Source organism: Bactrocera tryoni, chromosome 3 (genome assembly GCF_016617805.1).
Source record: "Bactrocera tryoni isolate S06 chromosome 3, CSIRO_BtryS06_freeze2, whole genome shotgun sequence".
In the NCBI taxonomy this organism is placed as follows: Eukaryota; Metazoa; Arthropoda; class Insecta; order Diptera; family Tephritidae; genus Bactrocera; species Bactrocera tryoni.
In genome coordinates, this window is record NC_052501.1 from 33,526,809 (window position 1) to 33,551,419 (window position 24,611).

Here is a 24,611-nt window from a genome sequence, read left to right on the forward strand (position 1 = left end):
TGATTTTCTTTAATTACCATTTAATGACCATTAAGCAGAATGCTTAAGGGGGTATTCTGGTCTAGAAGCATGAATTTCAGGTAATTTTTAAAGCGTCGTAAAAAAAGGCAATTAATATTTTTACTATCCATTTTTTATTAGTTATTTGTTAATTTTAGAAGAGTACAGAAAAAAATTAAAAACTAAAAACAGTAAAAAATTTCAAAAATTATGAGCTGACGAAGTGGGGGGTCTCTAAAAATTTCCACGTGACCATCATGGGTATGGTCAACCCTCCTAGTTATCTGAAACCAAAAAAAAAAATATTATTAATCTAGAATAATGTCGCAATGGCCGGAACTACGGAAAAGTGGAAAAAAAATTTTCACAAAATGGCGACTGCCTGAAAAAAAAGTTTTTTTGGATCACTTTTTCTGACTATTTCGAATTTAAAAATAATAAAAATAAAAATTTGGGCATGGGGCTAGTTCCAACCATAGACAAGCCTATAAAGAAGACTCTGTAAAAATTTCAAGTAAATCGGTCCAGTAGAACCTGAGAAATCGTGGGTATCGTTCCGAAAAAGGCAGTTTTGAGAAAAACGCGTTTAAAGTTTAGTAGACAATTCTAGTGAACACGGACGCCACGTCACAAAATCGGCTCAAAATCTCCGAAAATAAGTCGAAATTTGAAAAATCCTTCCAAGGTCATATTTTTGAAATCTAAACTTTCAAGATACCCAAAAAAATCGATTTTTTCAAAATCCTACACAAGAATACCCCCTTAAGTGTAGCGCTCCAGTCAGATCTGAACCGTTTTTAGAAAATTATTGTGCTCATGAAAAGTGATGGGTTTCCGCCTAGCCCGTGAAGCCAAGGCCTAGGACGGCACTATTTGGGGGCGGCAAAATATCAGAACTTCAAAACTTTGCAGCTGAAGAAATATACCAAGATTTTATTCCAAAAATTAATTCTTTTCTTCTATGAATCTATAGTAAATTGACAATGATTTATAATAAAATTTATTTTTCCATTGACTTCGCAATTCTTTATAATATTATATAATATATAATATATTAATTATTAATATAATATAATATTTCCATTAATCAATCATAGTTTTAATAGAAAAATCATTGTTTGCAAAATGCTACATACCTTTTTACTTAGTATCTTGATCCAATTGTTAATATTTTTTTCTTTGAACATAATGTTTAAAAATATAAATTAAGAATAAATTATTGAAAACTGTTAAGCGACTTTTTTTCAGCACAAGATACCAAAGAAGCGCAATCAAATCCTTTTTTATTGCAAGATACAGAACTGAACGAGACGCAATCAGATTTTTCTCAATTAGAATAAGAAGAAGAAAGACGGTCAACAATTGATATTTTACGGTACAATTAAGTAATTTCAACCAGAGAACTTAAAACATACACTACAAACGCTATAGCTCTTGTCAGTTATACAAAAAAATGCGAATTTCGCGGAAAAATCAGATACCTCGCCGGTGTGAGTTTCGACTTTGTTGCTCTGGGCACTTTTGTAGAGTGAACAATTGTGAGAAACATGCGTCTAAAGTCAAAGCGATGCCATAAAATACCTCTGATCTGTGGGAATTGAAAGATAAAAATCAGGATTGTAGTGTATTTTCTATGGAAAATTTTTACATGCCTCGGTCCAGTTCTTAATGTTAATATGTAGGGCTAAAATTTTCAGGGAATTTTTTTTTTTGGGTATTTCCAAGGAAATTTCGTGACGGGACCGAACAAAATTAATAATTCAAAAAAATAAAAACACCCTAATGTATCTATATAAAAAGGGGGAAAGTATATGTAGTTAAAATTAATTTCGAAAATTCATAGTAATTGAGTATTCTAATACATTTGGAATAGATGATGTTTTTGGTAATATAAAAATGGTAAATATTTTACATAATAAAAAGAAAATTTTATACTTTATTCAATTATTATCTAATTCACTTTATTAATATATTTCTTAAAATATTTGATTTTAGATTTATAAAGTTACTTGACGCAAGAAGTGCCAAAATAATTTGCATAACATTGTTTTGTTTGAATTATTCAATTAATTCAAATATTATGCCAGAAAATAGCAAAAAAAAAAAAAAAAAACAACAAACACGTGCGGGAGCTGTAGCACATGAAAATTTTCATTTGCTCTGATGTGCTACCGCTCCCAATTTTTTGCTACCGCTACGCCAGAGCATAGCGCAGAACTTAATTTTTTGCTCCCGCTCCAGCTATAGTTTTTTACCTAACAAAACTCGGAGCAGAGTAGAGCACGTACTTTACATTGTTATGCTAAAGCTACGCTGTGGCTCCCGACAAAGTGAGAGCGGTAGCGATAGCATAGCAATAATTTTAGAAATTTTGCTGCTACGGAGTAGTAAATGAGAACCCTGGTCGTAAGCCGCCGACTATTCGATTAACCGTTCATTTTCGACAATTGCTGACTATTCGAATAGTAAGAGTACATTCATCTTTTATTCTCATTGGAATAATAAAATTCTTTAAAATGATTCATTAGAAAATGGTTTTTCTATGTAAATAAGTTTATATGTTGAAATATTGGTATTTTACAAATTTAAAACAAGCAAAAATCAAACTAAGCTTGGATTTCAAACAATTTTCATTCATTCAAATACTGGCAGCAGAACGAAAGTTTATTCGAATAGTCACAATGTTATTCATATGAACTAACAAGTATTTCAAACCGGCTATTCGAATAATTTGAAGAGCCCTACTATGAACAATGTACCGCAGAATGAAGTTTAAAAATTGTAGAAATGTTTATAAACTAAAACGAGGATTTTTCTATTAGTTAATTCTAACGTACTTTGAAGAAAATTCAAGGTCGGTAATGGTTGATTTACTCTAAAACTAAAAGATCAGTATTCTGTGCTTCATATTTACTTTTTGGTAAATGCCAATCTGCTTTTACCTTACATCGAATACTAGCTAGGCTAAGGATGTTGAAGATGCTCCGTTAATATTTCTTTAAAAAATGGTTTAGATATAAAGAACATTCGCATCCAATCTTATGATAACGCACGCAATATGTCAGGTTTATATTTAGCGGTGCAGTCAAGAAACAAAATCATAAATTCATTAACATAACATGTTCCTTGCGCTGCCTGCTCGTTGAATTTAGTGCGAACTTGTGCAGCTGAATTACAAGAAATTTATAATTTTTTTACTATATCAACACATCATTTGAAGATCTTAAGGCAGACTTAACGAGTATTTCCCAAACTCGATAAAGAGTGGCCTGGAATAATTAATGCATTGATATTTATTGCTTAAAATAGTAATGATAGTGAAAAATAGTGAATGAGAGAGTATTTATCTAGTCACGAAAGTTTTGGCACTAATATGTTTTACCGAGTTTTAGATACTTTCAGCGTACCATTGGCCGAACGCAAAAGTGCTTATCAGAATCATTGAAAATTTAAATTTTTTTGACAATTGTGTTCATTTACAATGCAACTTAAAGATTCCTTGACCAAACCAAACGGCCTATCCTGGTCGGCTATAAAATAAAATTTATCAGGGGTGTTGTGGAATCTAATAGTTGTCAGAATCAGAATTCAAACGCATAAAAAATGTAGTAGGTGTTATGAATTCTAATATTAATGGTGTGATGTTCGAAACAGAATTTGTATCGGTTTTGTGTATCGCGGAAACCAATTTGATCGGTTTTGCTATCAGAAACAAAGCAAAAAGATAGTAGCTGATAGATTTGAAATGTAATTAAAGAAATCTAGTTATTTTATTGTTAGAAACTAATTTACTAATTAAAGAAATCAAGTTATTTTACTTTTAGAAACTAATTTACTTTTATTTCTATGGGGAAAAAATAAGAATAAAACCTAAAATGCCATAATTATTGCGATTTTGGAAAAATAATCCGGATACTTAAAGAATATTATCAAAACGTAATTTAACACCCAAATGTGTCTTTTTTCATTCGATATTCCTTTGAATCAGAACTCATTAAAAACTTTAATGGGATGGCTTCGAAATATATTTGTAAGTTTTGTCACATTTGTAAACAGCTGATTTGAATATTGATTTTGCGTATGCTCGAAAAGACAAAAATCCAATCAGATTCTGTAACACCATAGAAAATCAGAATTTGTTTGCAATTCCGATAACTATTCAAATGTGTCTTCGATTCCACAACACCCCTGTATATTTCAATAACTGTTCACGCCTATCTGGCAGCACCTTTATAAACACATGTTTAAGCATTGCTGGGCAACACTTATGAGATGGTTATCAAAATTAGCTTCCGTTTTAACGTTCTCTTTAATAAAGGAATCCGAACCAGGAATAAAGGGATGTTCAACTTATTCCAGTGTGAGAGCGCTTCAAAATTAGCGTTTTTTATAACATTTTCCAATATGGCCAGATTGAACAAAATAATAATTTTTGGGCATTTAAATTAAAACACCCAACATTTAGTACGCTTAAAAATTACTATATAGCGGTTATTTATTATATGGAGAAACTATTTAAATCTTTTTAAAGTATATTAGAACAACTGACTTTTGACCTTTCAATACCCAATAAAAGGATTTAAGCTTGTTAGCTCTCAATCATTAAATGTTTTTAATCATTTTCCATTGAAAATAATACTATGATGCTTCAAATTACAAAACTTTTCATCAAATATCTTTAAATTTCACAAATTTATTTAATTTTCATTGTTTTACATTTTTTATAAGTGGTCTTGAACGATGCAACAAATCCCTCCGTTTACATATCTTTTTGGTAAGATTTCAATCTGGCCATCGCTCGCTTCCAATTGCTAAACGTCAAAACCTCCTGAACTCGATCAACTGCCAAAGTTCAGGAGGTTTTGACGTTTAGAAATTGTTCTCTCACTTCCAGTGAGAGAGGAGTTGGACATCTCTTTATCTCTGATCCGAACATTTAGCACGTCTTTTATTTTTATACGCTTTAATATCACACATCTAGCTCGGCCGTTATTAAACGTGAACGTATTTTGATATTTTGGTTAATTTCACCAATTTTACAACCCGAACTTCAGTTCAACTATCAGTTTTGGAAAAGTGCCAATAACACGGCCAAGTTTCCATTTAGTGGAGGGCGTGTTGCCTTCATGTATGGTAACGATGCCATCTTTCTGCAAATTCCGCATTAAATCCATTTCGAACGGCGTTGAAGACTGGCAAGATACACGTCATGCAAACGATTCCAGAAGAGCTGTCTAATTGACACAATTGTTTGTCAACGTCAAAATAAAATTCACTTGAAAACCTCAACGTCAAGATCGGGAAGTCCCTTTAACGGTTCGCCAATCATTGTGTCCAAGTGTCCAGGCGTGAGGACATCGAAGTCGTTAACTTTATAGGAATATAGCAAATAGAACGCGAGTTCACACAGACTTCATCTTTATTTGTATTGTTTCAAATTCTTCGTAAGGTAGAAGCGCAGTGTCTAAAGCGCGAAAGCGAATTTCGGTATAAATGAGGTATGTGCGGATAGGGGCGCTTCTTCAGAGGAGGAATAAAACATTGCCGACTAATAATTCAAAAATTTGTATCAATAACACATAGTATTTCACAATGTTTCACTAAATTTTTCCCATTTTTCACTTTGTTTATTTAAATATACACTCTAATCATTGAAATAAGTTCACATTTCACTTTTATTTTGTTATATTAATAGAAATTTCCTTTTTAAAAGCCATAAACTGAGTATACCTTACCAATACTATTTCAGCGCTTTGATTTTCAGCGCAGGACAAACTGCCCGATTTTCGTATCCCGGCACTAGAATATGCGTTATTGATGAAACGTAATAAAGTAGCGGTGATAAGTTTGTTGCATGACTTCGTCAACAAAATCCAATCGTCAGCGGTTTGCGTAAGCACTCTGGCTATAGTCTCGGTAGATTTTAGCTCAAGATCTGTAGTGTGCGATCCTTCAGAGATCGGCCAACTACTGTTGTTCTCATACAGACATTGGGAACCTTGAAGTTGCGACAGGAATAGCCCCTTGAAGCGCAATCAGCGGGATTAGCAAAACATCTGGCCACGAATCAGCCGCACAAAGCTCGAGTCCTGGAAACGAGGTAGTTTTCAGAGGCGATACTCTTGTACCGTCCGAAGATTGCATGCGACAATAAAGTGCGTATGCGACTTCTGGTGCATCGGAAAAAATAAGAGACTGCAAATCAGAAGGTTTGCTAGTCTCAAACCAGCGGTTAAGTCTTAGCGTTGATGGTTGCGGTAACTCACAACGATGTGCCAACTCTTCGTTTGCAATTTCTGAAGGACCTGGTTCATTCCAACCCACATTTGAGCGGCAAAGTCTTTGTAACCAAACCTTTAAGCGGATTGTACAAGGCGCAATCAGTGGATCGAATGAATTGCTTGAGTCGGAGAGAAACGTTCATTTTATAACATTGTGAGGCAGGTCGTCAAAATTCACTGCTATAGAAAACCAATCAGAAACACTCATACTCCAAAGGCTTAACATATACCGTTAGAACGGTTTTCAACTCCACTCAGTTGCAATGAAGTTAGAGCAAACTTCAGATCCGCCCAATTTTTTTTTGGTATTATGAACTTTAACTATTGTCAGTCGAAATTTCATTGGTGTTACCAACCCAAAATATTAATATTTGACAAATAATTAAACTGCAAAAAAATTTTTAGACCAAAATTAAAAACTATTCTATTCAGTTATTGCTCAAGAAAAGATGAATAATTACTAAATGGATAGATAGTTTTGAGTTACCTTACCATGATAAAAATGTTGGGTTTTGCCTGGCGCAGACTACGATATCGATACGATACGATATTTTAAATATTATGCATATTTGCGTAGTAATAGATAACACACATATGACTTAAGTGGAAAAAACGGTCCAAAAATTTAATTTTACTCATAATTATATTAGTTTGTACCGACTCTTTTTGTTCGCAACGCTTCCCACAGTTCCTTAATGTTATATTTGCTGTCTCTAAACTATAGCTTGCTTCCTCCAGCTCCGGGACTTTTCTCCAGAGGCTCAACTAAATTGTTTATTTTTATGAATTTGTACAAAATAACCGACAATGATACCAAATAAAATATTTCTTTACCCATTTTTACTTTTCTTTTAATATTTTTCTTAAATAAACACAGTAATGTTCAAATACTACTGATTGGTAGCAGGGACAGAAAATAACAGTTATGTAATAATTTTTGAGTAAATAGAATCAGTATGAAGGAAGTCGGATATATGATATATGTAGTAATAGAAAATGGATGAATAATAAGAAATGGAATGGAGGATGGAGTCATGTCTAGAAGTTCACAGAAGTGAGGAAAGCTCTCTGATCGTCATTCATAGGCTCAAGCAGCTCACGACTTCCGGTCTTAGTCCAAGTATCCTCTGGGTAGCCAAAGAACCACCCGTTGAAGGCGAGCTAAAGTGAGAAGCCGAACCATCCCTTCCCACGGTTCTGCGCTGAGGAGCTGCCTATGTGACTTCTTCAATCTACTCTTGGAGAAAATCATTCGAGTTGCAGAACTAAATAGAGAAGGTACCATCTGCTATAACAGTGTACTGCTGTTGGCGCGATATTAATTTATCCAGAATATATGAGGAAGCGAAACAAATTGGTCTGGTGATGAACGAGGGCAAGACGAAATATCGCCAGGCATCAAACAAACAGTCCTCGCAGTCGCGACTAGGCTTCCACATCACTGTTGACAGTCATAACTTCGAAGTCGTAGATAATTCTGTCTATCTTGAAACCAGTATTAATGGCAACAACAATGTCAGTCTCGAAATCCAACGGAGAACAACTATTGCCAACAGGTGCTACTTTGGACTGAGTAGGCAATTGAGAAGCAAAGTTGTCTCTCGACGAACAAAAACCAAGCTCTATAAGTCAAGATTCCCGTCCTACTAGATATATAGTGCAGAGGTATGGACGATGAAAATATCTGACGAGTCGACGTTGCGAGTTTTCGAGAGAAAAGTTCTGCGAAAGATTTATGGTTCTTTGCGTGCTGGCCACGGCGAATATCGCATTCGATGGAACGATGAGCTGTACGAGATATACGACGCCATTGACATAGTTCAGCGAATTAAAAGACAGCGGCTACGCTGGCTAAGTCATTTTGTCCGAATGGACGAAACAGTATCCGCTGGGGGAAGCAGAGTAAGAGGGAGACCTCCACTCCGTTGGAAAGACTAGGTGGAGATGGACCTGGCTTCGCTTGTATTCTCCAATTGTAGGCACATTGCAAAAAGAAGAAACGACGGGCGTGCTGTTGTTAACTCGGCTGTAACCGCGTAAGCTTTTTTCCTCACAAAAAAGTTTAACAAAATTTACCAGATAACTATTATTTGTGAGCAATAAATAAAACTTATCAAATAACTTGTACGTTCCTGTTTGGAAGTGGTTGAAATATTTTGATACTCTAGTCAACCACACTGACACAGAATTGAAAACACAAAAAAGTTGAAGTGTGAGAACACTTCAACAAAAATTTTTTGATGGGTTGAGTTTATATCTATAGTACTGAATTTCAAAACGTTAACTAAAATGGAGTGGGGTTGAAACCCGTAAACGGAGCGGATTATTAAAAAATTGTTATGAAAAGAAGAACAATAAATAGTTAATTATTTAAATATTTTCGCGTCCTTAATTTGAAAAAGTCAGACATAATTGTTTTATTGTTAAGAGTTGTTGCTACAGAGTGTAATAGGTTTTTGTTCACCTAACCCAAATCGAGACAGATATATGGGGTATATATATATATATATATATATGTATATATGCATATTAGGGTGTGCCATTTGGAGGCAATTTTTTTTTTCAACTGAAAAACAGGCTCAAAACTTTCGAAATGTGTAAAAAAAAGTCACTCAAAAGATGAGCTCTTATTATTAATATTAAGAGGTGCCTCTTTCGAATTTTCTGTTTTCCATATAAATTACATGGAAAAAAAATCATTTTTTTGTGGCGGTTAATGTACGGAGGTTATTATATGTGCACGCGATGGCTGCCAGTAGGGATGGTAAACTCGATTCCGATTCTACTCGAAAATCGAGTTTTCTCGGAAAATAATCGATTTTTCGGAATCGACTAAACTCATCACACTGAACAATTATGTACATATACATATACCTAATATGATATCCGACATTTCCTTCTGGGTATAGTTCCCTTCAAAGGTGATACACTGATCATAGCGACCCTTCAACTTTTCGATACAATTTTTTTAGTATGATTTGTCCTTAGTTACAAAATAGGCCAGAGTTTCGCGATTACCTCTTCATTTGAAATTTCTTCCCAGCGAGCATTCTTTTGACTCTGATGACTGACGGTTGGTTAAAATTTAAAATAAAGAAAAAAATTATACACTACACATCCTAAGCTAGAGTAAAAGAAGAAAGAGTTACGTACATATATTATTATTGTCTTATTATACACTTAATTTCACAAAATGGGTAAAATATTTTCTACAAACCAGCAAATAACAACTTCAGATACAATGAGGCTATTGAGCATTAACTTTTTTGGCATTACCATATACTGGAAAAATGCGAATTTAGAAACGAAACGCCGATAACAACGACAACAACTTGGAAACGACAACATGAACAATAGAGCCGATTGTGTTGATTCACCGCCATATTACATTTACGTTTTCATGCCTTACTCCTTTGAAAAGTTGACAAAACTACTGTTATTGGTAATATGCACGAAATGTTTTACAATTAATTAATTATGATTACAATTATTACTTATTTTATTAATTAAAAATGTTTGGAAAGTACTTTTTCTTTGTATTATATACATATATTATGGAATTATATTTTTTATAAATTGAACATACCCTTTAAATAAATATAGACATATAAGGGTGGTTCAATAAATACTCTGCCTACAAAAGAAAAACGAAAACTTTGGAAGAGTGGCAATTTATTTCTTAATAGTCTCCTTTACGCTTTTTGGAGAACTGCAAAGTAAGTAGGACGACGACAAATCCATCGTTCGACTTAAGTTTCTGTTGATCTAGTGACATTTCCAAGTTTGGAAACAAAAAAAAATAGGATGTATGGGGCTCCATTTGGCCGCAATTTTTGCAGTATACGTAAGCGAGAATTTACTAGACGATCTAAAGTAATCCCCGATAATGGTACCCTTTATATTAGCCTGTATTTCGTTGCGAAGTACACCAAAAATGCTCTAATTTAAAAGAATAACGGAACACCCATAATCTCATTTTCTACTTAGTTCATTATTTTGAATTGAACGTTTCAAAATTGTTAAATAATGTTGATATGACTTTTTTATGGATGTCACTGTAGTCTTACATATACATAAGATATACATAGTTGGCAACGCAAGTGTCGGTATTGGCGCTTACTATCTCATGCACACAAGGAAACGGCTATGTTCTCTGGTCGGGCATTGTCGAGAGAGCGGATGATCTCACCGACTTCATGCGGCGATGGCAATGCCATTGTTGACCATGGCTCAAACGCTGCGCCGCCTCATCAGAGTATTCGTACTCAGTTAAAACTTTGGATTCGATTGACCAAATTGAGAATTGAAGCAGGTTTCGTGCTTGCCTTGAGCGCGAAAAAGATAGTTTCATTTGGGAAGTTGCGGTGTAAACGTCGCGAATCGGACTGAACTGAATTCGTAAATAAAAACGAAATATTGTGGTGTGCACTTTGCCGTTATTGTTGCAAAGATTTCAACTAAGTAATTATTTCAATAATCGTTTAAGCAATCGATTTATTTACCGTGTGTTTTATATAACTCTATTTGGTCAATCGGTGATTGTGCGCACGAGTGGTGAATGGTGAATGTGTAAAGATTCTTCAATCCATTGATATTCTTCACACTAACCGAACTGAGAGTTCATGCACGAATACATGGACAGAAATGCACTAGTGCAGCAAAGAGGAGAAAGAAAACAAATGGTGTAGATAATAATTAAAAAAAAAACTAGGCAAAAAATCGTAAGCCGAATTGAACAGAAAACTCGAAAAGTCAGTTGAAAACAACATGCAATACAAACAAACACGCACATGTACATACATACATACGAAAGTACACCCACCATCAATAAATTACGTCGACCCAAATACTGACTACATCGAAACGAATGGATATCAGATTTTAACTCCATCCATACCGTAGTCATATCATCTGGTCTTTGCGTGTTATTATATATTAGAATTTGCTAGGATTGGAATATGCCTGTGTATATGTAGCTTTAACTAGTTGTCATGAATTTACCATACCATTTCGGAATTGGCCAAATAGCTGATCGATAGTAAGAACCCACTAGTCTTTCGAAAGAACCACTGTCAGAATTGTGTTCAAATACATGTACTTGTAGTTCAGATGCCTGTGGGTACCCCTCCATGTTAGTACCCAGTGCACATGCCTGGCGACAGTACAATTTTCTGCTTGGTGCATAAATATATATGGAAGAAAGTACTCATAAAAACCCGACATTGCTGTTGCACTTGTTGTTTAGTGTAGTTTTATTATTACCATATGAATGTACATACATATATATATATATGTATATATATATGAACGTTCATATGTATTTTCGTTCATTATTTGTGAAGAACTCTAACTGAAGAAGAGACTGAAATTTGAACACAAAAAAGAAAAACAGGGAAAATGATGCAACTGATAAGCCGCACATAGTTGCAATTATAATTGAGGCACTTGCTTCCACAAACTTTCGTCTGTCGTGTGAAATTTCTCAAGACTGCCAGCTGTCCTATATAATGATATTTGCGTACGACAAATGCCTGTCCTGAGCTCTACGTTTGCGGAAGGGTGGCCCGCCTGTCTTATGAGTGGAATATAATGAAGAAAGAAAAGCGAAAAATTTTCACGACAGTGCAAACATGTATAAATGTAGTTCCCGACGTATTCATACACATTAATTTATATTTATGCCGTACACAAGTACACACACAGATGCTGGAAAGTTCAAGATCTCGCTTTGCCCATTTGGATAAAATAAACATTTCTAAGGAATATTGCTAAAAAGTTGATTCTTAGAATCAATTATTATTAAAGTGATACTTATTAGTAAAGTCCATTTCAAATCCATCTTTGAAAAGTTTCAGATTTGAATCGATGTTATGCCTTGAGTTACATTTAACGAGCTATAAACTACTTCACACCTGGTATGACTCAAAAGCCCATATTAGATAGCTGATTGTCTCTTCTGCATATAAACAACGCGTATTTCTAACTGTGCCAAAGTCATGTCAGACAACTGGTTCTGTACATATACCCGTCTCACACCATTTAAAGAATAATATATAAATGTTTAGGTCGATTAAGGAGCAAGACCAACTTGCCCCAAAGGAAGAAAATCGTTCAGTTGCTACAAATCTCTTTCTGTTTAGTTAGATTTCAAACTGGAGTATATAATTTCCCTCTTTAATGCTCTGATTTGGGTGGGGAAATCCTCGTAACCAACATCGAAAATGTATTTCAAAAATAATTCTTATTTTTCAAATCAGATATTGTTCTTGATTTTTTTTTTTTATGTATTATCAACATGTACATACTTATATGTACTATATATGCCAATGTGAGTTTAGAAATGTGTGAATCTCCAACAAATTCGAATTTTCGTACATAACAAATACGAATTTAGACTCGAATCAAAAGTAAACATTTTCCCAAAAGCGACACATGAAATAAATTATAATTACAACCAAACTCTGCAGAGATTGTTGTAATTTCTCATGATTAGCGGAGTCATCATCATCATCTTCATGCTGACTGTTTTTAGAGGCATGAAAGCGCATACATATGCACACTTAAAAATTCAAGTCGTTTTTTAACACATATACATATGTACGTAGCAAAAGTGGAAAGCGTGGCATATGCACAGCCCCATGTACACACACACGCATCTCATGTATGTACATATGCATATACATATATATATTTATATGTGTGGTAACTATATGCGCATGAGTATGCCATTGTTGTATGAAGTGCGCGCGAGTGTGCGCAAGACGATTTAGCTTGCGAATAAATACGTACACCCAAGCGCACACACACACGTACAAATGTGTTAAAATAAAAATAAATAAAATTAAGAAAAAGTAATCATGAAAATACACACATACAATATCATTTTAAAGTTGCTCCTCCTGTGTAAATTATCAATGCCTTGCCAATCTCTAGCGTGCTTACATAAAGCCAGCCATACATATGTATATACATATGGATGTTAAGTTCACAAGCGAAAATCAAATACATACTTACATATGTATGTATATGAAAACTGAACGGTTAAGGTTGAATTTGGGATTGCCGCGGCAGTTGCTCCCACAGCTGGGGCAAGAGGTAATGCCTCGTGCGGTTGGGCACCACTCAGAGATTCTAGAATACCGGGTTCTCATAACCGCAATGACTCCCGAACTCATTCACTTCCATATACATGTATGCACGAGTGTGTGTGCGTGCACTGACACAGAGAAATGGGCACACAAAAGTGAAAGATCGCAGCGAATGTTATTGCACTGTTGTTGTTGTTGTTATTATTATAGCTATTTCGGATTGCCTCGGTTTCGCAGTGGTTGTTGCACCTGAAGTTGTTGATACGATTGTTTTCAGAAATAAGTGTGTAATTCGTCAATGTCTATAACATCGACTTGCTCCTTACGGGTTTTCACAAATCAGTAAATCTCATGGATAATGTTTAATGAACGTAAGTAAATTACCAATACCTAACAGATTGATGTAATATTTATAGGATTTGATTGAGTGATACTCCTTAAAATTTTATAAATCATGTTTGGCAAAGTCTTATAGTAATAGCATTGACAGACGGCAGCGTTAAACCAGATTAATTGCATTTTTCGGGATTAATTCAGGAGTTACCACAGTTAACTCCGTTGCTGAATCCAAAAATAACTCTCAAAATTTTTGGGAGTTTGTGAGATTTTCGTTGGCAACATTGTTAAAAATGGCCAATTTTCATCTATTGTGAATGAAATACAAGCAACCCTGACAGCTTTTTATCAAATTCTCAATATAATATCAATAAAACTTCTATGTTATGATGCAGTTTTAAAAATAATGTGTTGATATGTTTTTGTAATAAAAAATGGTTTGGTAAAAATTGGTCGGCTAACAACCGTAATGTTTATCTTCTATCAATTTTCATTGAAAATATTATAAAAAGGACAATGAGCTGTTTATGAGAGTTTCAAACTCGCATAGCTGCCGTCTGTCACCTACAAATTTGGATCTGATTAAGTGCGCAGTTAATCCGGATTAACGCTGCCGTCTGTCAAGGCTATAAAGCTTACATTTCTTATTGACTTTTTCGTGGTGGATCGACTGCCATATTACTATTAAATAAATATATAAAATAACATCATAAAGGTTTGAATTGTTAGCAGATTCTTTGTAGTGCTAATCTTCAAGCAAGCCTCTATATTCACCCTATGTCACAAGAAAAACTAAAGGTCTCCGACTCCTATTGTCAAATGTGTCTAGACTCAAATACACTTACAATTGGCTTGTCGACAGAAAATATATCGGAGAGGTCCAATTATAACCTAATGAAATAGGGCCAGTTATCCACTTTTACGAGATATTACAGTTGAACTGATACCCGCTTATACATATTATTTTGAATGCTTTTGTGTAAATTGTTCATACATATTCATAATAATGAACAGCATGCAAAAAATATCGGTTGCTTGTTCGTTTTGCGTTCGTTATTGTATGCATTTTTGTATGTATTAAATAAGTCCGGACAATTCACTATCATTTATATGCCGACTTAGAAGGTAAGGCGCAGCCGAAGAGTACAAAAAGTGCAAAATTAAAATCTTAGCAACATTAACTAAAGCTTTCGACTGGAGTTGACAGAAATTTGAAATAAAATTAATAATTTTTAAAAGTAGCCGTGTTGATCCAATTCCAACCGAAGCAACTCACGGTGATCATCACTAATCCTTTAAGATTCATCTAAATCTTTTCGATCATACAATATTAGGTTTATTAATAGATAATCTAGAGCCTGATAGAGGTTCCGAAAATTGTATATACTTTTGCAAGAATTAAAGCCAAGCAAATGCCACCCGGTTGTTCACAAATCTTTATATTTGGAATATGAGGGCTAAAAAAATATTGACTAGATTCAAGCCATTTTGGACACACAGCCAAACTATCAACAGAAAACGATGCTCTCTAAATTTCAATTATATATCTGATATTTTTGGCCAAAAGTCAACCATAAGTACTGAAGTCAACATATTCGGTACCTTGGGGCTTGAGCAGTTTTGGTTCGATTTGGTCAATTATTGGTCATAAGGTGACATACTTCAAAGGCACCATTCGTGAAAAGTTTTATCCTATTAAATTCATAACTTATTGATTTGTATTCTGAAAAGGGAAAAAATCAAATGAAATTTAAAATTGTGTTAGATAGGAAGTAGGTGTGGCGGTATTCCGATTTCACACTGTCTGTAACATAAAAATATTAGAGAAGTATCACGTACCAAATTTGATTGAACGATAATTTGAGACTTTTGTTATGAGCAAAAAAGTAGTAAAACTTTGTTCATAATTTTAAAATTTTTTATTTATTCTCCAAAATCGATGTCGTCTCCTCAAAGTAATACCCCTTGGTCTCATACACATGTGCTAACATTTTTTCCAACCTTCGAAACCGACATTAAAGTAAATTTCCGGTATAGGCTTCAATGCGCGTAGCGATTCTCCTTTAATGTCTTCAAAGGACTCAACCCGTTTCCCCGAAGCGATCGTTTGAATTTGCTGAATAGCCAGAAGTCACACGGAGCTAAGTAGGTGTTGGCGAATACGGTGGTTGCGGCACGAAATTGGTTGACAATTTGTCGAAAAACTCAATCAATGCAGTACGCGAGGGTGCATTATGGTGGTGCAAAAACCTAGAGTTGTCGGCCCATAATTCCGGCCTCTTATTACGAATAGCTTCGCGCAGATGACTCATAACACTCAGATAATATTCCTTGTTGACAGTTTGACCGGTCGAAAAGAATTCGGTAGGTGTACACACCTTGATAATCGAAGAAAACTGTTAACATAACCTTGATTTTTGACCTACTTAGACGTGGTTTTTCGGCTTCTGCTCACCTTTGCCACGAAATTTGGCCGATTGTTCGTAGGTTTCCGGGTCGGAAGCACTGATTCTTCAGATATTCCAATGATTCCAGTAAAATCTCTGACTTTTAATCGTCGATTCTCAATCATCAATTTCTTTATTTTATTGACGTGTTGATCATCAGTTAATGTGGATGGCCGTCCTGGAAGTGGTTCGTCATCAACGCGTTCTCGACCCTCTTTGAATAATTTGTACCAATCAAAAACACTTGCTCGAGACAAACAATTATCACCGAAGGCCGTTTCCAACATTCTGAACGTTTCGACAGCAGAAATTTGATTCCGCACAAAAATGGAACTTCTTTATTGAATAATTGAATAATTTCACTTCAGAAAGACAAACGTATACTAAACACTAATGATTATTTTGATATGAAATTTGGCACAGATATCACTGACACTCATGCAAACCAAGGAAAAAAATATTTCGACAAATACATATTTCGTTTTCGCGCGAAATATAAATTAAAAACTCTTACTATTTTTTGTCCACAGTAATATAATTTACGAATATGGTTCATTGATAGGACTGAGTAGGCAATTGAGAAGTAAAGTCCTCTCTCGACAAACAAAAACCTAATTATACAAGTCACTTATCATCTCCAACGGCGCAGTGGCCTGAACGATTAGAACAACTGATGAGTCGGTGTTTGGAGTTTTCGATAGAAAGGTTCTGCATCGGCTATTACCGCAGTCGATGGAACGTGCTGTACGAGATATACGACGACATTGACCTAGTTCAGCGAATTAAGAGACAGTGGCTGAGCTGGATAGTCATGTCGTCCGAAGGAATGAAAGCACTCCAGCTCTAAGAGTATTCAACACAGTACCTGCTGGGGGACGCAGAGGAAGACCTCCACTCGTTTGGAAAGACCAGGTGGAGAAGGACCTGGGTACACTTGAAATCTCCACTTTGCGCCAATTAGCGAAAAGGAAAAACGACTGTTGTAAACTCGGCTATAACCATATGATCTATAACATAAAACTGAACCGCAAAATGTGTTGCTAAGCGCATATCTCCACAACGGACCAATTTGGCCTATTCTTTTTTTTAATATTCGTTGAAGTTCACAGATGGCGAGAAAAATTCGAATAATTTCCGGAAAACCCCTAAAAACAGCCCTTTTCTTTTTCCCATACAAACGAATGAGTGTTTGTTTGTTAGTAACGCTAAGGCTCGAGAACGGCTGAACCAATCTTGATGAAATTTTCAGAGTTTTTTTGCTGTGGATGAAGGAAGGTTTAGAAAAAAAAACGTATGCTTTTTGTGAGGAAAAGTCGAAAAATTGGGCAATTCCAAAAAGTAACTTTTTTCATAAAAATTTTTTAAATTTTTTTTTAAATTTTGTTTTGTTTTGTTTTTCAATTATTTGAATCGTTCAAATTTGTCGTTTGCTTTCTTTATTCCAGCTATTCAAAAGAAAAATTATTGAAAATTATTCTGTGAAAACGTTATGTGTGTTTCACACAAAGTGATCAATTACAGATTGAAATTTGTTACCATGCCACGAAGAGGTCGCGCTTATATCTGTCGGCGTTCTTTTTGGCATCAACATATATTAGTAGCCCAAGGCACAAGACCGAGTACTCCCAGGATGCGATGACATATGTATGTACATGCGGAATTATGGATCGCAGTCAATCAGCAAGCAATCGTCATAATGTCATAGCACGCCTTTTCAAACAACAGTTACGATGTTTGATAGACTTTATCATGCAGCAACGTATGACGAACGAAATGATGGATATCCACTGTATCGGTGTCTCTCACCAGACGACAATGGCAAATCATTCAGCATTCAATTTAGAGGAGTGAATATCGAAGTTGACAACACATGGATCGTATCACATTCGCCATTATTGTCTAATTCACATTCAAAACTCATATAAATGTTGAGTATTGCATCTTGGTGGAATCGATAAAATACTTTTGTAAGTACGTTACCAAAGGAAGCAACATGGCGGTTATTGGTCTTGAACGATACGGTCGATACGTGAACTGCAATAAAGCGCTTTGTAGGATATTTACTTTCACAATTTATGAACGTTTTACGACTGTTGTACGTCGTGCAGATCATTTGGAGAGTGTCCAAAGAGTGTATTTGAACCCAGAGAATACATTACAGCCAGTGGAAACATCGCCAGCAACAAAATTAACATTGACGAATTTTATCTCAACTTTTGTCAATGATCCGTTTGCGAGAACATTGCACTATTCGGAAATACCTTGTTATTATACATGCATCGTCGAAGAAATAGTTACGGAGAAAGCAGGGCCAACCAGTAGATGGACATCCAGGTGTGTTCTCAACTAATGCCTTAGGACAAATGTACACAATCCACCCGAAAACAACGATTGCTTCTACCTTCGGTTGCTATTGATAAATGTACGTGGCTCAATTTCATTTGAGTCATTGCGTACTGTGAATGGTACGGCGTGTGCAACTTTTTGAGAAGCAAGCCAGCAATTACAATTGCTGGAACATGATAATCACTGGAATCGAACGATGAACAATGCAATAGCTACTTCGAATGCAAATGAAGTTCACATACTTTTTGCGATGATCATTTCGACATATCACATTTCAAATACGCGTCAATTATGAGGTACAAACAAAAATGACATTGCCGAAGACATTTTACATCGTATTCGCTAAAAATTGGAAATGGGTCAATTCCGGTTGATACTTCCGGTGGTTTGATATCAATTCCATCTGCCGTTTATCAATTCACGAAAGCTCAACTCATCACGAATGTTCGGATATTGACCAAGTTATCGTAACTAAGATTCCTTGAGTACGTGCGCAATTTTAGCTGCCAAAAATACCGATGTTGTTGACTTAAAGTGAAAGATTCAAAGTCAAATTCCGGGAGACTTGCGCTCATACAAATCGATCGTTCGTCTTGACAATGAAGACGACGCTGTGAATTATCCAGTGAAATTTCTAAATTCTTTGTAGAGACTTGGTATGCCACCGCATCATTTGCGTCTCAAAGTTGGATCTGTCGTTATTTTGTTTCGCAATCTTCATGCGCCGAAACTGTGTAATGGAACCTTACTGATTGTGACGCAGCTATCAAGTACAAGGGGCAGAATGCTTGATTCTACGAATTTCTTTGAGTTCTAACGAGTTGTCATTTCAGTTCAAACGTATTCTGTTTCCAGTGAAAATTGCATTTGAGATGGCAAGCAACAGGTCTCATAGTGTGTGGCATAAATTTGGAAATACTATGCTTTTCACACGGCCAGATATACATAAGTGGCGTGCTCAAGACTTGGAAAACCATATTTTCTGTACGTTTACGTAACGAAACAGAAACCAAAAAATGTTGTTCATCAAGCTACGTTACATTGAAAAAAAATGTAGAAAAATCTAAAATAAATGATTTTCAACACAATATAAATTCAACTTTCTTTTCATTTCAAACACATAATTTGACGCAGGACAACGGATGCGGGGTCACCTAGTATGAAAATAAAATTTGTCTCAAATATCTTTGATTTTATATAGCAACATTCCTGATCCTTAAAACGAGTATTATGTATCAAAGTATCTCTTTAGAGTAAATAAGCAACTGTGAACGATTAGGATACATCACTAAAGATGCAATTGGCTGAAAATACGTAGGTTGCTATATATATTTCTGGCCTAATAATGTAAATAGGCATATTTATCAACGAAAATGTTTTTTTTTTGTTTTTTTTTTTTTTTTTTTTTTTGTCGATTGCTGTTTTGTTTCGGGCTCATACGCATAGATCCATGATTCGTCACTTTACGATCTTATAAACGTCTTTTGAAGCACCGCGATCGTATTTTTTCAGCATTTCTTTACACTAATCCACACGAGCCTTTTTTTGACAGATTGTCAAATTGTGCGAGATCCAACGAGAACAAACCTTTTTTACGGCCAGGTGTTCATGCAATATCGAATGTATGCTGGTGGGAGAAATGCATAGGCATGCCTCTATCTGAAGGTATGTTACATGACGGTCTTGCATTATCAGTTCACGTACAGCATCGATGTTTTCTGGCACAACGGCTGTTTTGGACGACCTTCACGGAATTCGTCTTTGAGCGAGCGTCGGCCACGATTGAATTCGTTGTACCAGTTTTCACAGTGCTATAGGATGGTGCTTCATAGCCATACAAAGATTTTAGTTCATCGATGCACTCTTGTCGTGATAATGCACGTCGAAAGTTGTGAAAAATGATCGCACGAAAATGTTCACGAGTTAATTCCATTTTTGGCCGAGATGAATTTTTTAATTCCCTGTAAATAAAACAATTCACGATTAAATGACAAAACGTTCTGAGTGATGTTATGCTAAAAAATGTCAAACTTTCCAATAGAAATGTCAGATTGCACCTGGCAACACTTAGTTTTGCCCTAGGCCAGAATATATACAGCAGCCCTCGTAGGTACTTAATTTTGGATATTTACGTCAAGCTCCAGTATACACCATAAATAGCATGTAAAAGCTTTCCTCAAGCCACCACTGGGTGGTTTCATTTCAAATCATACAAATAATTTTAAACTAGTTTGGGATATTGTTAACAGTTTTGTATTTGTATTACTTTTTATTGTGTTCGTTCAGTTACAAAACTGATAAATTATTATTTTTTGTTTCCACATAAACACAAGCAGCGCATTACAAATATGTAACCCAATTAAAAATTACTCAAAGAAAAAAATATTGAAATAAAAATCGTAAAATACCCAAAAAGTAAGTAATATCCTGCTGTTATGCTAATTGATAGGGAAAATGTAAGTAATCAAAATGTGTGCCAAAACAAAAACTTTAGAAACATAAATTTATCTAATTGAGTTGTGAAAAGATTCAATTTGTTTTTTATTTTTTAAATAAGACGAACCTTCAAAATTACTTACAATTATTTCATATAAGTATCTCTTGAGATTTTCGCACTTTAAAAGCATTCTAAGACACGACAATGCCGTAATTGATTATCTATGGCCTCAGGTGGCTTTAATGTCAACAAATTTTATTTCTTTTTGTATAAATGCATGCATTTCTATATATTTATATATAAATATGTAAGCATGTGCAAATTGAAAAGCAAAGTATAAATTGTTTTTGCCAATAGCGACAACTTTCGTTTGGCGCTTTCATTATGCTTCTCTTTGCCAGCGTTAATGGCATATTGAGTCGAGACGCCGCTAAACTTTAAACGCGCTTTTCACTTATTTCCCATTTGAGACACATTCACTTCATAAGTGAGCACTGTCACTTTCGTCTTGTCAGATTCACAAATTCGCATACGGTTTTTCGTCGAAATTCGGGTGAGCTATCTCAACTCCAAAGACGAATGGATTAATAATATACATATGGTACATATTTACAGGCAAATATCCGTTAGCATACATGCAAGTAGCCACGTGTAACAAGAGAATTTACATATTTACAGGCAAGCCAAGCTAAAATGTCTGATATTCAGGACACTCATTAAGCTCATAAGTACTTAAGGACAATGGGCATCTTTCGATAAATTGAATAATCCTATTCCTTAAATTATTTCACTTCTATGAAGTACTTTTTATTTTAAATTTATCTATTAGGCAAGTATACATAAGTATTTCTTAAAGAACTCTCTCAGATATGACTTCTCTCTTTGGACTATTTTATTTATTTATTTGTACTCATATTTTGTACTTTGAAAACGGACAAAATTGCCCACTATTGTCTAAGTACCATAACAATTTTCGGTTGCGAGTATTGAAAGTATAACTTACTAAAGGAAATTGGGAAGTGAATGAAAGAAGAACATTGAAAACTAAGCTGTCTTACGAACATAAAAATAAGCATGAAGGGCCAATAGACCTTAAAAGCCAAATATTCAATTTCGTTGGTGTTCGAAAAAACTGGCAGATTCGTTAGCGCTCGCATTCTTTCTACGAAACATTTTTTACTAACTTGAAACCTGTTTTTAATGCTAAATACAACCGCGGCAGCAGCGAAATCGGCACTAGTAGTCACTACAACAACATTAGGAGTAACAGCAGCAGCAGCAGCAGTAACAGCAATTACAATAACAACAGCAACAGCACAGCAGTAGTACGAGCTATTTGAAGTGCATATTGTAGCATAAATAATTCTGCGTTGCCGGATTGCGAGACAAAGCAGTGCGGTAATGACCTCCGAATATGTGCCCATTCATTCGCACACGAGATGCATGACTTACTCGCCATTCATACAAAATATGTACATTCCTACGTATCCACGTCTGTGCTTATGTGGGTCTGCAAATGTTACTATTTGGTTGTTTACTTTCGTATACCGCAGCTCTATATTTATACTAATAATAATCGCCTCTTGCTTGCTTTGAATGTATATTAGGCGACTAATTCGAGCACTTGGGCTCAAACAAACCCATTCGTTGTTCTATAAAAGAATGTGTGTATGAAGATATCCCTCTTTGGCTTGCCCTCATTTGAAACGTTTACCTAACACACATATTTTAATTTGAAACTTTTACTGCGGACTTGTCTTCATCTGAAAACAATGATTGTCTTTTAACTCTTCGCCAACTTCAGTTGTAAACGGAATGAATAGTTTGTAAGTTTGCTTCTTAAGTCTTTTGTGTATTCCATTTTTCTATTAACAAAGAAAAAAAGAAAAAATTGCTTGACCCTCTAAACATACAACGGGAAAAAAGTATTTTAAGTGCATTAGATATCAAGTTCGTTAGCATGATTTAAAGGCTTTCAAGGCCTTTGGTTATCTCTAGAGCTATGGAGAAGGACTTTTGAACGAAGTTAAAATTAAACAAGTCATTATTAGAAAAATTCAAGAATATTAAAATCCAAAATTAAATCAACAGTAATGCTATAGACTTAACACTATTAAAAGCATATCCAGAATATCATTTGTCAAAACATAGAAAATACAACAGTTTTATAATTTACTTGCTAGAACTGTATACTTTTTATCTAAAAATTGCAAATTAGCGATGCGTCGAAAAAATCGTAACTAAGAAAGTTTACCAAAGACACAAAACGAACTTTTACGGATAAAAATAGAGAACTTTCTATTGTTAATAGTTTAAATATTCTATCTCCAAATAATGTTTTAATAATAATACAGTAGTACATAATAATTTATCGAATAACAGCAGTCAAGTAAGCTTTGGAGGCTAGAGGCCTCACAATTTGAATCGGAAATGCACATAGTTTCGTGTTATCTCTATTTAATTTCAATTGCTTTCATAATAGATATATCTTAGTTGATGAGATTTTGAGTTAAAGCAATTGAATATGATCTGCTGATTTTTCAATTACAGGAAAGGGATCAATCTTTCTTCACTTGGTATTAGGTATTTTAGAAACACAAATATTTATTATTGTTGTAATTTGGCACAATATCACTTTTAGGGCAATTTACGTCATCTTGGTGTTCTCTTATAAGGCTGGTGCCTACAAAATCTCATAAAAGGTCATTTTACTCATACTCAACTAATGTTTTTTTTTATTTAATAAAGAAAATATACATACATATGTACGAATTTATGTGACCTTCAGAACTACTTTAAGTAGCCGCGTTTTCAGCGCTGATGTCACCATTTCATTCATTTTTGAAAACTTATCTTAAAAGAAGATGATGCCGCTAGTTAATCGATATTGCTCTTTATAGTCATATATTTAAGTGCGAGTGTGTATACTCAAACCTCAAGTTATGTGGTTGGCCTACCACGCATTCAGGTGAAATATGGTAAGAAATGGTCAGAAAATGGGCATGGATATATTTTTATGCAAAACACATACATAACTGTGTATATGTGTACTTATCCATATTAGAATATATTCACTTCGAAAAAGCTTGACATCGACATATACATAAGTATGCCGCAAAACGGCTGGTGAATTATATAAGGTCGCGTTGGTCGCCCAAAAACAACAATGTGTCGAAAGTGTTTTAATTCATAATTAAACAAAATTAGCCGTTATGTTTAGTTTTTAGGGTTCAAAATATTTTTTTCAAATATTTCAAAAATAATCCAAAATCATCAAAATGTAATCAGAAAATTCATGAGAAAAACAAAAAAGGTATTTTTGACATTATGGATTCAAAATTTGTTTCGCTCCAGAGTAATACAACCTAATATACTTAAGCCATAGGCTAGAGATACATCAATAGAAAAACAAAAAAAAAAATATTGTTAATTTACTTTTGGTTTAGCCGTTTGGTTTTCAAAACTAACTCCAGGGATATTTTTAATGAAAATTCTCTCCGTATACGAAATAAATTAGTCTTTTCATTAAATTTCTACTAAAAATTTAACTGACTTTGGTAAATACATAAGTCGTTTTTGTTGTAATTCTTCTATTTCGAAATAATTCGAATTGTCTTATTCGGAAACTACTTACGAGACAAAGTACTTCTACATTTCGATAGAGAATATTAGCCAT

The 24,611-nt window shown here is 34.6% G+C and overlaps 1 protein-coding gene across 4 annotated transcripts in view; it reads left to right on the plus strand.

Moving 5' to 3' along the window:
• Positions 1 to 10,621: 10,621 nt before the first annotated feature.
• Positions 10,622 to 24,611, plus strand: part of LOC120771600 (hillarin) — a 35,315-nt gene continuing 21,325 nt past the window's right edge. Inside the window, exons 1-2 of one of the 4 annotated variants that reach the window (XM_040099677.1) lie at positions 10,622 to 11,032; positions 13,580 to 13,740. The gene's annotated coding sequence lies outside the window, so the exon portion shown is untranslated. The remainder of the gene's footprint in view (positions 11,033 to 13,579; positions 13,741 to 24,611) is intronic. The other 3 variants (XM_040099676.1, XM_040099678.1, XM_040099679.1) reach the window with 3 other exon arrangements.